General features: G+C 28.9%; 1 protein-coding gene across 1 annotated transcript in view; it reads right to left on the minus strand.

The window, feature by feature from the left end:
- LOC106688322 (cytochrome P450 6B1) overlaps positions 1–13,506 on the minus strand; it is a 22,148-nt gene extending 8,642 nt beyond the window's left edge. Inside the window, exon 1 of the mRNA XM_014432736.2 lies at positions 13,379–13,506. The gene's annotated coding sequence lies outside the window, so the exon portion shown is untranslated. The remainder of the gene's footprint in view (positions 1–13,378) is intronic.
- Between the last annotated feature and the right edge of the window lie 875 nt (positions 13,507–14,381).

Raw genomic sequence — 14,381 nt, forward strand, 5'->3', positions numbered from 1 at the left:
TAATTTTGATGTTATTCCAAAAACTTCAAATTAAATTCCACTTTAATGTATTATTTTATTCTATACTAGGCTTATTATGGAATGTTGTCTTTATAATCAATTATTTTTGTACCTAGTACTCAAAATAGGTTTAATTAGAGCATATTTTTATAAATTTATTTTGATATTTAGTGACGTTAGTGAATAATTAGTAAATAAGAGTTTTGATTTAAAGTAATTTCTGAAGATTAAATATTTATTATTTTAGTATAAAACTAATTATTCCTGGTTAATTACTTCCTAGTTGTATATAATTATGTAAATCGACATTACAGAGTTTTCTCCGTCTTTGAGATGCTTAATTTTTTCATTTTCATATTACTTGTTCCTGACTCCTTAAGGACGTAATAAATATTAAAATATATTTAATCTTCAGGGATTATTAAAAAAATCTATTATATATTAAATATGAATAAATATAAACTACTCGTCAAAAGTATCGCAACACTTGAAATATTTTGAATTTTACAAAAACGTCTGTTTTTTTCATTGTAAAGAAAGGTTCTGAAGTCTATAACATTTTTAAACTGGGCATAAACAAGTTATATTAAAATGAATTACAATATTTCTTCCAATAAACAAAAAAGTTAGAAAACTTACTTTTTAAAATTTTCCTTTTTCATAATTTTAACATTTAAATTAAAATTAAAATTTTAAATCTACATTTTATAAGGCATACATGTAAAAAGATTTGAAAGAAAATCTCGGAGTATATTGTCAGCTCCTCCAATACAGCTTTAAAGATAGTAGGATTTGAATCTGGTGACCGAACCGTTCTTATGAGATAATACCAAACCTGCTCGTTTGCGTTACTTGCTAACCAATCAATGGTATGAGTATTTAGTGTATTACAAAATTATGAACACGAACAAATACATTACTCATAATCAACCTATAATATTAAAATATATATAGTTTTTTTGCAACATGATGTATTTTTTGACTTATTTTTTTCTCGCGTGCATGCATCTACCAATTAGTAATATTTTTAAATTTTACGATCAAATTATTTCATTCTTCTTCCACTGCGTCCTAACTCCCCTTCTATTATTTCATTGAAGAAGGTTGAACTAATTTAGCTTCACTAATTTTTTCCACCCATAAACTTAACACTCAAAGTTTCCATATTAGTTATCCTTATTAAGGTAAATTTTAACATCGTCGAGTTGAACGAGAATGAGTTGTACATAGCTGTTGTACGTTGTGCTTAGTTAATTGAGTGTTCGAAGAGTTACATTCTGGTGTAATTTTACTTTAAAATAACTAATTTTTATGTATTAGACCACTTGACCATTTTATCATAACAATTATGGTCCAATGCGCACTTCTAACTAATTAATTTATACTCTGTCATCGTCAAAAAGTTATTTTTAAACTTAGTTAATGTGAAAACAGCATAAGAAATGAGTGTTTGGGTGGAACACAATCGTGATTGATTTGCTTTCGAGAAAACTGACCTTATTCGATTTGAACTTCAAAGTTTTGCCGATCTAGGAATGTCAATTTCTATTCTTAGTTTGAAGAATAGAGCAGATCGTAACTACTAATGCATATAAACGATCACAGAAAGCAATCTCATTTAAGGATATTAGAGAGAGAAATGCTTTACTTTACAAGCAATGCAAACAACAGATATATTGGGTTGCTATGAGATATAGCATACAAACAGTCTGCATTAAAACAAGGTGAGGATAGAATAAAAGTCATTAAATTAAAAATTTATGACAGGGAGATTTTTCATAGCGTCTAGTAGGTAGTAGTGAAATTTACCTTCCTTATTGAATTATTCATTATTAACAAATTTTCTGATTAAATACAAAGTTTTGGGACCATTGGGCCATGGGCCCAGACAAAGAACATTAGAGCACCCATTACACAGACATCATAAATATATTGGAAATATAAAATAAACTACCATAGAGATGAATAATTATTACTTCAACAAAATAACGGACTAAAACAATATATTTTAAATTAAAAAAAAAAAACCAATAGAAATTTCTATTAATGACTATAGAATAGAGACTGGTAAAAATGGAGGTATATAGAATCGGATATAAGAGTTAATATCTTTGTATATTATAATCTTAATAATAAACCCAAAGGTTCGATGCCGATACCACCAATCGTTCTATACATACATCTCTCCAATGACGCCCGTCCAAACCTTTATCTACCAGTTCAATCTGAACGCAATCCTTCCACCTACGCTTCAGTCTATCCCTCGTAAGTTTTTCCATCATTTCAGTGTTTATTAACATTTTAGAGATCCGTTCGATACTACGCCCCACAACCTTACCAGTCCATCTTATTCGCAGCAAAACTATAACCTGAATTATATTTTCCGGGTGTAGGTCCCTTAATCCAGTGTCGTGTAGCCTCCTAAATCCTTTCATTGATTCATCCTTTTACGGTCCGAATATTTTACGCAATATTGTATTTTCCAAAACCTTAAGGCGCTGTTCATCCCTCAGTTTAAGAGGCCAAGTCTCGCATCCAGAAAGAACAGTGAGAAGGATAACAGTTTTGTAAATTCTAATTTTTAAGTTTTTTGATAGAAGGCGCGAGCTAAGCAGTTTTGAATTTGAAAAATAACAAGCATTTCCCGCCTTCAACCTTGCTTTTGTATTCTCATCAATTTCGTTTTTTTATAGTTACCGTAGAACCTAAGCACTTAAACCTATCTACCTGTTGAAACGTATTCGCTCCTATATCTATATCACTAAAATTGGTTCTATTAACGCGGTAGTATTTATTTAAATAATTTCCTTGTCCTCACCCAATAATACCAAATCATCAGCATACCCAAGCAAACCCGAAATTCCTTCCGTTTCTACTTTTAACCATATATTTTGTTTTATCCATATTTATAGTGGTAGAATATCATGTAATATGAACAAAGAAATGCCGATGACTCTTCTTGTCGTATTATTCAAGAAAAAATGTTTTAATGCAATTTTTATTTATTTAGTTGTTTGATTTTTAGGTTCCGTATAAAACTAACAAGATTAGAGACACCGTATTCTAAAATCCGTGGTTACATTTGTCGATAAAGTTTGTTCTTCTTTAGGAGCTCAAATAGGCTTTTCCAATTTTCTGGCAGTAAGGCTAGTTGAGGCCTAAAGAGGTTCTTGATGAGTCCAAAAGCGAAAATTGTTCTAGGACATGTTCCATCGTCAGGATACACTTACAGCTGTAACATGTCAGTGGGGAATTTCCTTCAAGGTGGTTATTGTGGGTTAAACTTGTATGTCCGATTCTGAGTCGGGTTATGATGGTTTTTTCTCGTCGATTTTCGAGGATTGGAGGCAGACGTTGAGTAACACCGAGTGTTTTCTTCATTTTATTTGTTTCAGGGATTATATACAACGCCATTAGATCATTTACAACGCCATCCTCCCTTACATTGGTTCAGAACTGATTTATTATGATCATAAAGCGCCATGTTACAATTAGGTGTCCTTACTGGAAATAAGGTACATGCTTCTATGGCAGCTGTGTTAGCCAGTTCGTTCCCCGTCATACTCGTATGACTGGGGACCCACAGGAAGTTTACTTTTTTGTGTTTTTTTTATTAGTTTTATAATGGAAAAAACGATGGTGTTGGAAATAATGAATTGTCTTGAGGCTCGAGTAAGAATCACTACAGATCACATTATAATTGCCATTTAGTTCATGTGTTATTTTATTTTTTTTTCGGAACTTCCTGTGGAAATACGAATAATAATTATGTATAATATAATGTGAATGAAAGAAATGCTTCCTTCTGTAACCCGAAGGTATTTTAAGGGGTGATGTCCACTGTACGTGGAGAGTGCTGGCGCCAATTACACAGTAATATGGTGAGAGGGAGGTGCCGCTTGCTGGTTGTGTTAGTGTTAAAGACAAATAGAATGCAAATAGCTCGGAGGAAAACACTAAGAAGTGGGAGAAAGAATGCATTTTTTAAATAAATGAAGCACAATAATGTTTTACCAAGAGCACAATATAAGTTAAATTAAGGAAATGAGCACTGTAACAATAATATTAACATACATTGGAAGGTTATAATACTAAGCAATATTAATAGTATTCAATATGAAGGAATCTGGGTGTTCTCGTCACACTAAATTAACCGATAATTGTTATCAGAAATTATAAGATCTAAAAAACAATCTCAACAAGAAGATCTCTAATCACACTGTTTACACACTTTGAAACATCAAAGTAATATGTTTTACAACTTTAGTTAATTTTTGCTTTCTCTTATGCACTCTATACAGAAATAATGAGAATACAAAAACTAGGATTATCAAAGTGTTCTATTATTTAAATAATATAATATAAAACAATGCTATGGCTAAGAAGTTTTTAAGATGCAATTATCACGATCAGTCTGTTTGAGATTATTCAAGGACTGTTCGACCCCTACCAGGACATTGCCTTCTTATCTTTAATTGATTCCGAATATAAGCGATATCATGCTTATTTGTGGTATAAACAACATACCATTGTCAAGAGAATCTATTCAACACTCAAAATTAGTATAACTGTATATTTTATAATGACTATCATTAAGTAACAGTTTATGAAATAATTAATTACGTTGTCCCACAGAAAAATATCATTGAATAATTCAGCTATCTGTATACTTATATTATTAACTCTGCATTGTACTCGCTGATATCTCATAGCTAGGCTGTACATGAACAGGTGTTTCGTTTGAATCTTTCGAGAAAAAAATAAAATAATAAGTTACATATTCAGAAACGGACAGACTAAACATACTTTTTTCGATATTTTAACCTCAAAATTTTTGAAACATATTTTTTGGAATATCATCGTTTAATTTGACAATGAAATCTATGAATTAGGTCTTCAGCTCAAAATATTGCTATATAAGCACAGATGGGCGTACCAAAAAAGTTTGGTACAATAATTTTTATGATCTTGAGCTCTACTTGTTTAAAAAAAATTTACGATATCTAGTTGAATAATTTTAGCCATCAAAAGTAAAAATTAGATGAGCTGTGCCCCCCCCCAATTGTCGTGCAAGTATTCCATGGCAACCACGGCGCTGTGAAAGCTACCCTTAGCTATCTCAAAAGCTGTTCATTTTGGGGCTTTAAAACACGGGGCTCAATGTAATTTTTAAAAAACCTAATTTGAAATGCCTCAATCCATCAACTTAGTTTTGAAACTACCCAATTATTTGAACGAGTTTTATTAATGTTACAGTAAGAATTTATAAATCAAAATTGAGATTTATCATTTCTCCACGAAATTCTCTTTCTTTTGATAACTCACTCATCAAAATCCGTTGCTTCTGAGAGCCGGAATATTGATCGGTACTACCGTAATATATATGTGTACGGTATTATATAATTTATTCAACTATGTAGTATCTATTAAATATGAATATAATTTACTAATTTTATTTTCATTTTTAAAACTTAAAGTATAAGTGTATGATAGAAATATATTTTTGGTATTATTTTAATAATGAATAAGCGCAAATTATCGACTTTTAGTAGTATATGTTAGTAGCCATGATATTTTTCCGATTTTTGTAGACTCCATCAACTCAAAATGGTTCCCTCATCCCTTTTTTTCGATTTTTTTATTTTTTATTGGAATAGCGAACCGTGTACTTTGGAAATGAAGGTAATATTCTCCGTTAGTAAAAGGAAAAAATATGAAAAAAAGAGGAGAATTCTCTTTTACGTTCTTGTCATGTGAAAAAGACTATTCAAATAGTTCACGTGTCTTTTAATAGTTCATTATGTTAAATTCGGTGTAAATTTTCGCAAGGTTCATCAAACTACAAATAGGCACAGCAGTTGAAAGCAGGTTCTTGAGCCGATTGGACATAATAACTATTTTAAAAATGTATAAATTAATAAATTGTAAATGTTGAAATGTCTTGTGGTGTGGCAACTGTCTCTATTTGATCAGTCCGTTGTTGATGCAACCCGAAGATTCGAAGCCGATAACAATAACAAGCATTTCTAGCCTTCAACCTCGCTTTTATTTCCTTATCAATTTCGTTTTTTCTAGTTATCGCAGAATCTAAGCACTTAAACCTATCTACCAGTCCAAACGTATTTCCTCCTATACCATGTATTTTGTTTTATCCGTATTTATTTCAAGATCTAGTTTCTTACTGGAGTTTATTAACGCGGTTGTATTTAGTTCTATAGTTTCCTTGTCATCACACAATAATTCCAAATAATCAGCATACCCAAGCACCGGTATTTGACCACCCAAAGTTAAACCCTTTTAATCACACTTTTCATGACGTATTTTAGTGCTAGATTAAATAAGATAGGTGATGTAGAATCTCCTTGATTTTTTTTTATCAGAATAATGATTACCGATTTGTACCTTATTAAAAGTTTCGGTCAAGCACATCCGTACGAGATATACTAACTTCTTTGCTATCCCCTGTTCAAACAGAATATTATACAGCTTCTAGCGGTCAATAGAATCGTAAGCCTTTTGGAAATCTATATAAAGCTGATCAACTACCCCTGAATCCTATAATTTAGGAAAAATTTTAAATGATCCCTTAGGTATGTACTATTTTCTTTATAATCATTATTTATTTATACTTCTTAAGTATAAAAAGAAATTTAATATTTGTCTAAAGCAATATTTACCATAAAGTAATTTTTGAATAATCCGACTTATCTAGATTTTCTCAAATAGGTTTCACCTTTTCTAGTACTTCTAACTAAAAATCGTTAAAAGATTTTTTTGTGTGTTCAGTTTGATGGAATTGGAATATTTTTATATAAAAGTGAATCTTATATTCTTTAGATAATCGACATTCTGATTTAAAACGGAAAAATAATTACCCTGCATAAATAAAATGTATATGCGTTTTAAGAACAGAGCTGGTCACGTTCCCTTGGAACTTAATGAACAATAATTTCTTGGAAACAACAGAGAAAGCAAAGTAGTAATCTCACAATTACTTTCAAGTTCCCATGCGATTTTAACAAAACCTGTAATTTTATTGTGCTACAAGAATACATGTAATATTCTCAAAATTAATTTTTCCCATGTGCATTAGGATGGAGGGTTGCTATAAGGAGATTTATCCATTATTCAGTTTAAAAAAAAAAATCGATTTGTACTGTCTAAAATTCTACTAATTGTGCTATTTTAAATATTTATTTATTTTTTTAATTCGAAAAACAAACAAATGAATGACTGAACAATAGAATAAGTTGCCTAGCTTTTAATTCACTGAGAAACATATCTGTACAAATTAATCATACTTCTACGACGTAAGGCAACAGATTGTAAATTTACTACATTTTTTGGGGTCAGGCCAACAAAATAAAGTAAATTATGATTTTATATTTTTTATAAGTCCCCTTAAAGTAAGAAAAATACTGAACTAATAGTCTCATAGACATTTCTTTTTTCACATTTCAAGTTTCTTTTCCTTTATTTTATTTTTTTTTTTAATTTGATTCCTTTATAATCAACCGTTAGTTTAGTATTTCAGTCTTTTTAAAAATATTTCACCTTAATTTTTGTCCAACAAGAAATTATTCAATTGTTTTTCTATTTGTTATTATTATTAACAAAATAGAAAAAAGAAAATATAAAACAATTGAAAATTTTTGATGAACCAAAATTTAGATAAAATATTCTGATAAATATTAAAATATTTAATTTCTTAGTAATTACCAAATGGTTAATTACTATGAAATAAAAAACTACTAAAATATTTGAAATAAATAAAAATATGAGTCTTTGAGATTATTTGTTGAATTATATGTTAATATTGTTGGTTATATAATATATTAATTATATGTAATTTATTGACAGTTCATTTTTATTTTTCTTAATCTCTGCCTAAAGGAATTTTACCAGTAAATTGTATTTCTGATTCCCTATATTTTTTTTTAATATTATTTTTTGTTTATTTGAAGCTTACGAGGATTTTTTTTTCTTTTCTTTTGTACACTAAAATTACTAATTTTTTTTTTTTATCTTGCACTTAAATTATATTTTTCATTCTACTTACTAAGCCAATCCCCCCTGTAAAAAATAAAAAGAAAGTATGTTATTATCAAGTCGTGAGGGATAGAAAGAAGTAGAACACATCTAATACGTTTTTCTTTTCATAACAAAGTAAAAGAATGCAATAAATTTAGGAAATACAATTAAGGAGTGCATTATTTCATTGAATATAACTAAAATTTTGGAGATGAAATTAAAAGTTAATTAAACTCTACTTTAAAACTATCTAATTATATTGTTACGATTGCCATGGTGAAATAAAAACACTGGCGATATCTCCCTAGACAAGAGGTGTGATGGTTGTCATGGTGAAAAAAAAACAAGAGTGATATTTTGAGACGAGTTGGTTTTGGTTTTGTGAAGGGGACAGTTTGATTTTTGAACCCGTTACGACTGTTCAATGTGAAGTGGTAATAGTCTATCAGGCGCTGTGTCTTTACTATTTGAACCGAAATATCACCATATGAGAAATGTTATCGTGTATGTTTTGTTTTTTCAAAATTATGGTGTTCTCCTTTACGGTCAACGGTCATTAACACTAGAAGTGGGGATACAGTGCAGTGACGTTTCTTCAGCACGTCCAGGATAGGAGAGTTATGGCAGGTGTCATCCTCAAACTTCTGGAGAAGGTGAGACGGTGACCGGAAAGGAAATATCGGACAACCTTGTGTTCTTCCAGGAGTGCACCCAAAGACTACGTGGGATTTGAACTAAATTTTATATTGTTTTTATTTTATATTAGCTTTTATACATACTTTGGATAATGATCTAAATTTAGTTATTAAGGTTAAGTCAACCTATACGTTTTAATTGTTTTATCAATTGATAAGAATCCTTTTTTTTTTCTTTTTCTTTCTGTGTACATATATTTCTTCTTATTATTAAACTTTTGTACATATGGTTCTGCTGTTCTTTTTCTGCTTTCAACTTGTTAATTTACTATTTTTTTTTTTTTTTTTGTTCACGGAATATTACGATAATTCAAAAGGTGGGTAGGTAACACCCCTAGGTTTTCTGTTATCTACATGTAAAGTTTTTCACCAGTGGTCATAATTCGATATTTGTTTATATAGAGTATATTGTTGTTATATTGTGGGCATATTGTTATGGAGTTTTTGTTATTTCCAAGTGAAAAAAAAAAGTGGCGCCTAAGGAGCAATTTATTCCTCATTGTTTTGTTTCTTTTTGCGATTATATATATATATTTTTCTTTTAACTCATCCCCTTCTCCGCTGAGCGTGGAAAAGTATAAACGATAAATATATAACTGAGGATAAATCAAAATTTGCTGTTATAATATAGAATGAGTAATAAAAATAAAAAATAATTGATTTAACTAAAATTCAAATCGGACAATAATTTGTTACATTCACATCAATCGGAAATGTTTAAAAAAGAAAAGCGAAAACTCCTTACTACGCAAATTGTTTAGTCGAAGTAAGATGATGTTTTAAGTTTCCAAGGGTTTAAAATATGTTGTTTTTTTTTTTACTTACAATCACTATTTACACTTGTGATGTGAGTTCATACTGATTTTTTAAAAACTTTTGAAATTTAATTCTATTATTTTTCTTCTAATAATTTTACTGTAGTTGGTTTGTAATGGACCTGGAAAGTCAAAGTTTCTATCACATGTCATCTGGACGCACATTAACCCATATACGTCGTATATGCCCAAGTACAGTCACCCTTAGCCGAAATATTTGAATACACGGGGACTTACTTGCTATTTCGGCTAATAGCGATCGGTGTTTGCATATAATTTACATACAACATAGATATCTACCTAATATTACATCTAGAGATCAGCTCTATTTCTTAAAAAAAATTTGAGGTATGAACATCTATCATTGCGGCTTGAGTCCCTGATCTTCATGTCGAGATGAGATGCCTTGACGGAAAAAGTGATATTTCATACTTTATTTAACCCATACTATTCAAAAATACTTGAGATTACGCACTGCAAAAAATTAAAAGCTCATTATATTGAAGTTTAAAATAAACACTTATCTAGATACGATTATAAAATATTAAAAGTTTTTATCAGTACGGCAAATTAGTGTTACATAAAAGGTTAAATTGTTAGGCCATGAAAAGTGCGCCAAGAACTAAGTTTTTATCTCAATTTATTTCTCACTTGACCTGTGTTCTCCCTGCGGTGAATTCATGACATTTATTTGTCTGTTATACATATGATTAGTAAATGAATTATTGCATCTGATGAACTAACTAACATTCGAAATGCATTTGAACTATATTCCATATATTTGATATTTTTTTAGTCCGACTAAACGACCATTACGATATGCTTGTCCAGTCAGAATACAGCCTGATGTTTTCCTGGCAGTAATATTTTATAATGTGACATACTAATTTATATTTGTATAAATGTGTCAAGATACGACGCTCAGAAGCACAACTGTACAAAGAGCAAGTAAACAATTAATATAAAACTTTTTCATTAAATATACAAATAAGTCTCGACTTGATCAGGAATACGTTGGGACCGAGTTCCGAAAACTCTCTTCAGAAAAAAAATGAAAAATAATGAATAATTTTAGGTCAAAGAACATATAAATAATTAATTACCCGTGCGATTTTGTTTATAATATGTATAATCTCTGTGAGTCAAACAGTAGAAAGAATTAAACATGTTTGTTTATTCAATTTGGATAATTAGTTATTGTTTAGAATTATCCTGGAATCTTATATGAAAATGTATACGTTAGCTTCTCTGATTAACCCATTATACGCAACAATTAGTGAGTAATGCTAATCTTTTTTTAACACGTTAATTGTTTTTTTTTTGGGTGTTAAATATTTAACATTTAACATTCAAAATATTTTTAAAAAAGTAAAAATAAATATGTATTTTTACTTTTTTTTTTTTAAAACATCCGATTCACTACACAAGATATATCAGTGTCCGTTCTAAAAACTGCTTAATGTATGGACTCACAGATTTTCCTATACCAATTTATTGTTTATAACAATAAAAAAAAAATAAACTTTTAATTTAAGTTATTTTTTTTTATAACAAATGTATGTTTTATGTTTTTAGAAATGTATTTATTTATACCTCTAATATTTTTTAAAACATATTTGAACTTAATTACATTGAAACTTAATTAAAATAAAGTGTACTTTAACATTATTTACAGTATTTACATCAATCATTTATTTACAAAGTGAAAAGATTTAAAATTACTTACAACTGAACTACATATTTAATTATTTGTTTCAAATAAATTGTATATACAATATTAAAATAAATTATATGTTGATGAAAACTTTTAGAGAAACCAAGCTTTTTTCTCTTTATTTTTCAATTAATTAAAAATCTTCAGGATGAGGGAAAAAAAATTATAGACGTACATCGGATGGATAACATATTTGACGAATTTGCAATTGTAACAAGAAACAAATATTAAAATAAAATGAAAAATGATCAAGGTTTAGTTTTTCAAATGGTGTCTATTTTTCGGTTCAATTAAAGGACACAAAATAAAATTGCTGAATGTTTTTGTAATATAGTGAAATGATTAAAGTTATATTATGATAAATATTTTCAATGTTTTAATTGCAACAAGGTAGACTATTATTGTTATGAGAGTAAAAAGGACAAACGCTAGACGAGCATTAGCAAGTTGCTGTACCAAGTTCCAATCTGGTACAAGTGTACAAGTGACCTATAGAGGGTTAAATGATAAATTTTCCTACTTTAGAAACTAGTTACTGGTATAAACGTATAAGTATATATAAACGTAGTAATGGATATTTTGATTTTAATTTATTTTTTTAAATATCAGAACTACAAATATACATTAACATCTACAGATTTCATTTAAATTTTTTTTTGTTGATAGGTAAATGGTATAATAAATTAATTAAAGTCTGTTCGGAAATATGGAATCACCAAAACATAACGGAATAATTCTTTTGATAAATTAAAAAGTACACAATAATACAAATAAAAATCAAAGACATTGGACAGAAAATACTCACATATTACAATTTTTTACAAGTCTAACAAGGACTAAAACCACCCTCATCCATATAACCAAATGATAATATTAATAAATAATCAAACCACTCATTTCCTATCTGATCAAAAATCTTCGAAAAGGTTTTGTACAAGAGACTTGTTAATGTACTAACAAAGACTCTCACAATCCAGACCATCAATTCGGATTTAGAACACATCATTGAACTATAGATCGACTGCACTAGCGGACTTCATGTCCATGGCACTAAAGCGCAATTAAGGTATTTCTAAACTTTCCTCAAGAGTTTAGCAGTGTTTGGTACCAGAGACTTCTCTTCAAACTCAAAACGATACTTTCATCTACGAAATCTCATCAATCTTTCCGACAATTTTTCTATGTCTTGCACGGGATAGAACTATCTTCTATTAGCAGATCTCAGCCGGAGTCCCTCAAGGTTCTGTACTCGCTTCTCCTATCTACATAACATAGAATCATGAAAAACCATTCAATTCTAACATTTTGACAGCGACGTATGGAGATGCCACAGCAAACTTGACAAGTCCTACAAATTCAACAAATGCCTCACAGTCTCTACAAAAGTATTTAACAAAATTACACGCACGGTTTAATTTTTGCCCTTGAATAAATCAGAACAAATTACTTCAAATTAATTTTACTCTTCGACATGAAACGTGTCCCTCCTGTTTTCCTAGCCAGTACACCGATTCCTCAGATAGAAACAGTACACTGCCATGGACAGAAAAAATAAAAATACAATAAATAAAGACACTGACCCTAAACCAAAGAGTAAAACTTCTTTTTTTACTCCTTTCAAGACAATTAAAGTAAAAAAAAACAGAGTTATTTTAATAAAATTCAAAATTTTTAGTTAAAAATATTATTTTTACAAAAGCACAAGTCGACATCATAACTTTACAACTATTCAACTATTCATAAAAATGTCATAGCCATAATACATATATACCCCATAACCCTACTCCATAACTTGCTTAAGCCTCATGGTATTTTTAAAAGTTATCAACACCTCATTCATTGATTGCCATATCAAATGGCAGATATGAATAAATATATGTAGATAAAAAATCAAATAAACAAGATTATGTTTATTACATTAAATGTTGAAGTAACATAACAAAATGCTAAAATACCGATTATAATAAAAAAATTAATCCATGTTAAAAGACTAATTATAGATATATTCACAAACTTCTACTATAAAGTATAAAGTATTCAACACTATAGCAATCACAAAATAGTTAATTTGTCAACTTAATTATAATTTATAATATAACATAATAATTATTTAATATTCTTACTTGTTAAATGTGCCTGGCGCAGCGGCAATGTCCGAATGTAGTTGCTATCCAAAGCAGAGCGTATATATATATTTTACTAGGAATAGTGGGGTGATCCACTCCACAGAAATTATGCGCAGGTCATGAAAATTCTTTAAGCTGGCTAAAACTAAAATTTTAATTTCATTATTGTTTAACATCCCATAAATAAAACAAATAAAATAAATGAAAAAAAATCTCTACTTATCTACTCTTATTTCATGAAATTAGCATTTCCTCAAACCTCTTTTTTCATTTTGTTATTTATCGAATACTTTCATAGTTTATTACTAAAAATGTTTTATGTTTATAAAATGAGAGATGTTTAACTATTTCAAATTAAAAATATTAAAATTTAAAGTACTTTGGAGAAAGTTTTTTTTTTTTAAATTCGGCATATAAGCCGTAATAGCTGGAAAGCTATTTCAATAAGGATTAAACGTTAAAATAATGAAATAGTACACAATTGTACATTTATATGACATGTTAATAAAAAATTTTAGAGCCGTTTTGGAAAAAAAATAGTTTAAAAAAAGTGAAAAATAGGTAATACATAGTGGCGTTTCCGGGAAGTAAATATTGCTGAAAAGGTTACCGTTAACTTTACTATTCATAAATAAATAATTTAAATTTCGTAGGTCTTTTCGTTTTAAGCTAGATTAAGACCACGTACACAAAGAATATTTTTCAAGGCTTGGAAATTCCAACTCTGAAAAGCTTGAAGTGTGTGTTTTACGTTAATGATTAAGATTCGAAATTTTTTACAATACAGTGTATTTCTTACATAGGCAAAATAAAATTTTTTTACCATGTTGTCAAAAATATTGCACGTTATACTTATATTTCTATTTTCGCTTACCTATATATGACATATATAGTAAGAAGAATTATATCTATTTTATTTTTAAATTTTATTAAAAATTTCACAACGGATTTTTCTTATTCCTATCCTAAGATAACGATATGGTTTCAGAATTTTTTTTTT

The sequence above is a fragment of the Halyomorpha halys genome, unplaced genomic scaffold (genome assembly GCF_000696795.3).
Source record: "Halyomorpha halys isolate HHAL.00 unplaced genomic scaffold, Hhal_1.1 Scaffold1104.1, whole genome shotgun sequence".
Lineage (NCBI taxonomy): Eukaryota > Metazoa > Arthropoda > Insecta > Hemiptera > Pentatomidae > Halyomorpha > Halyomorpha halys.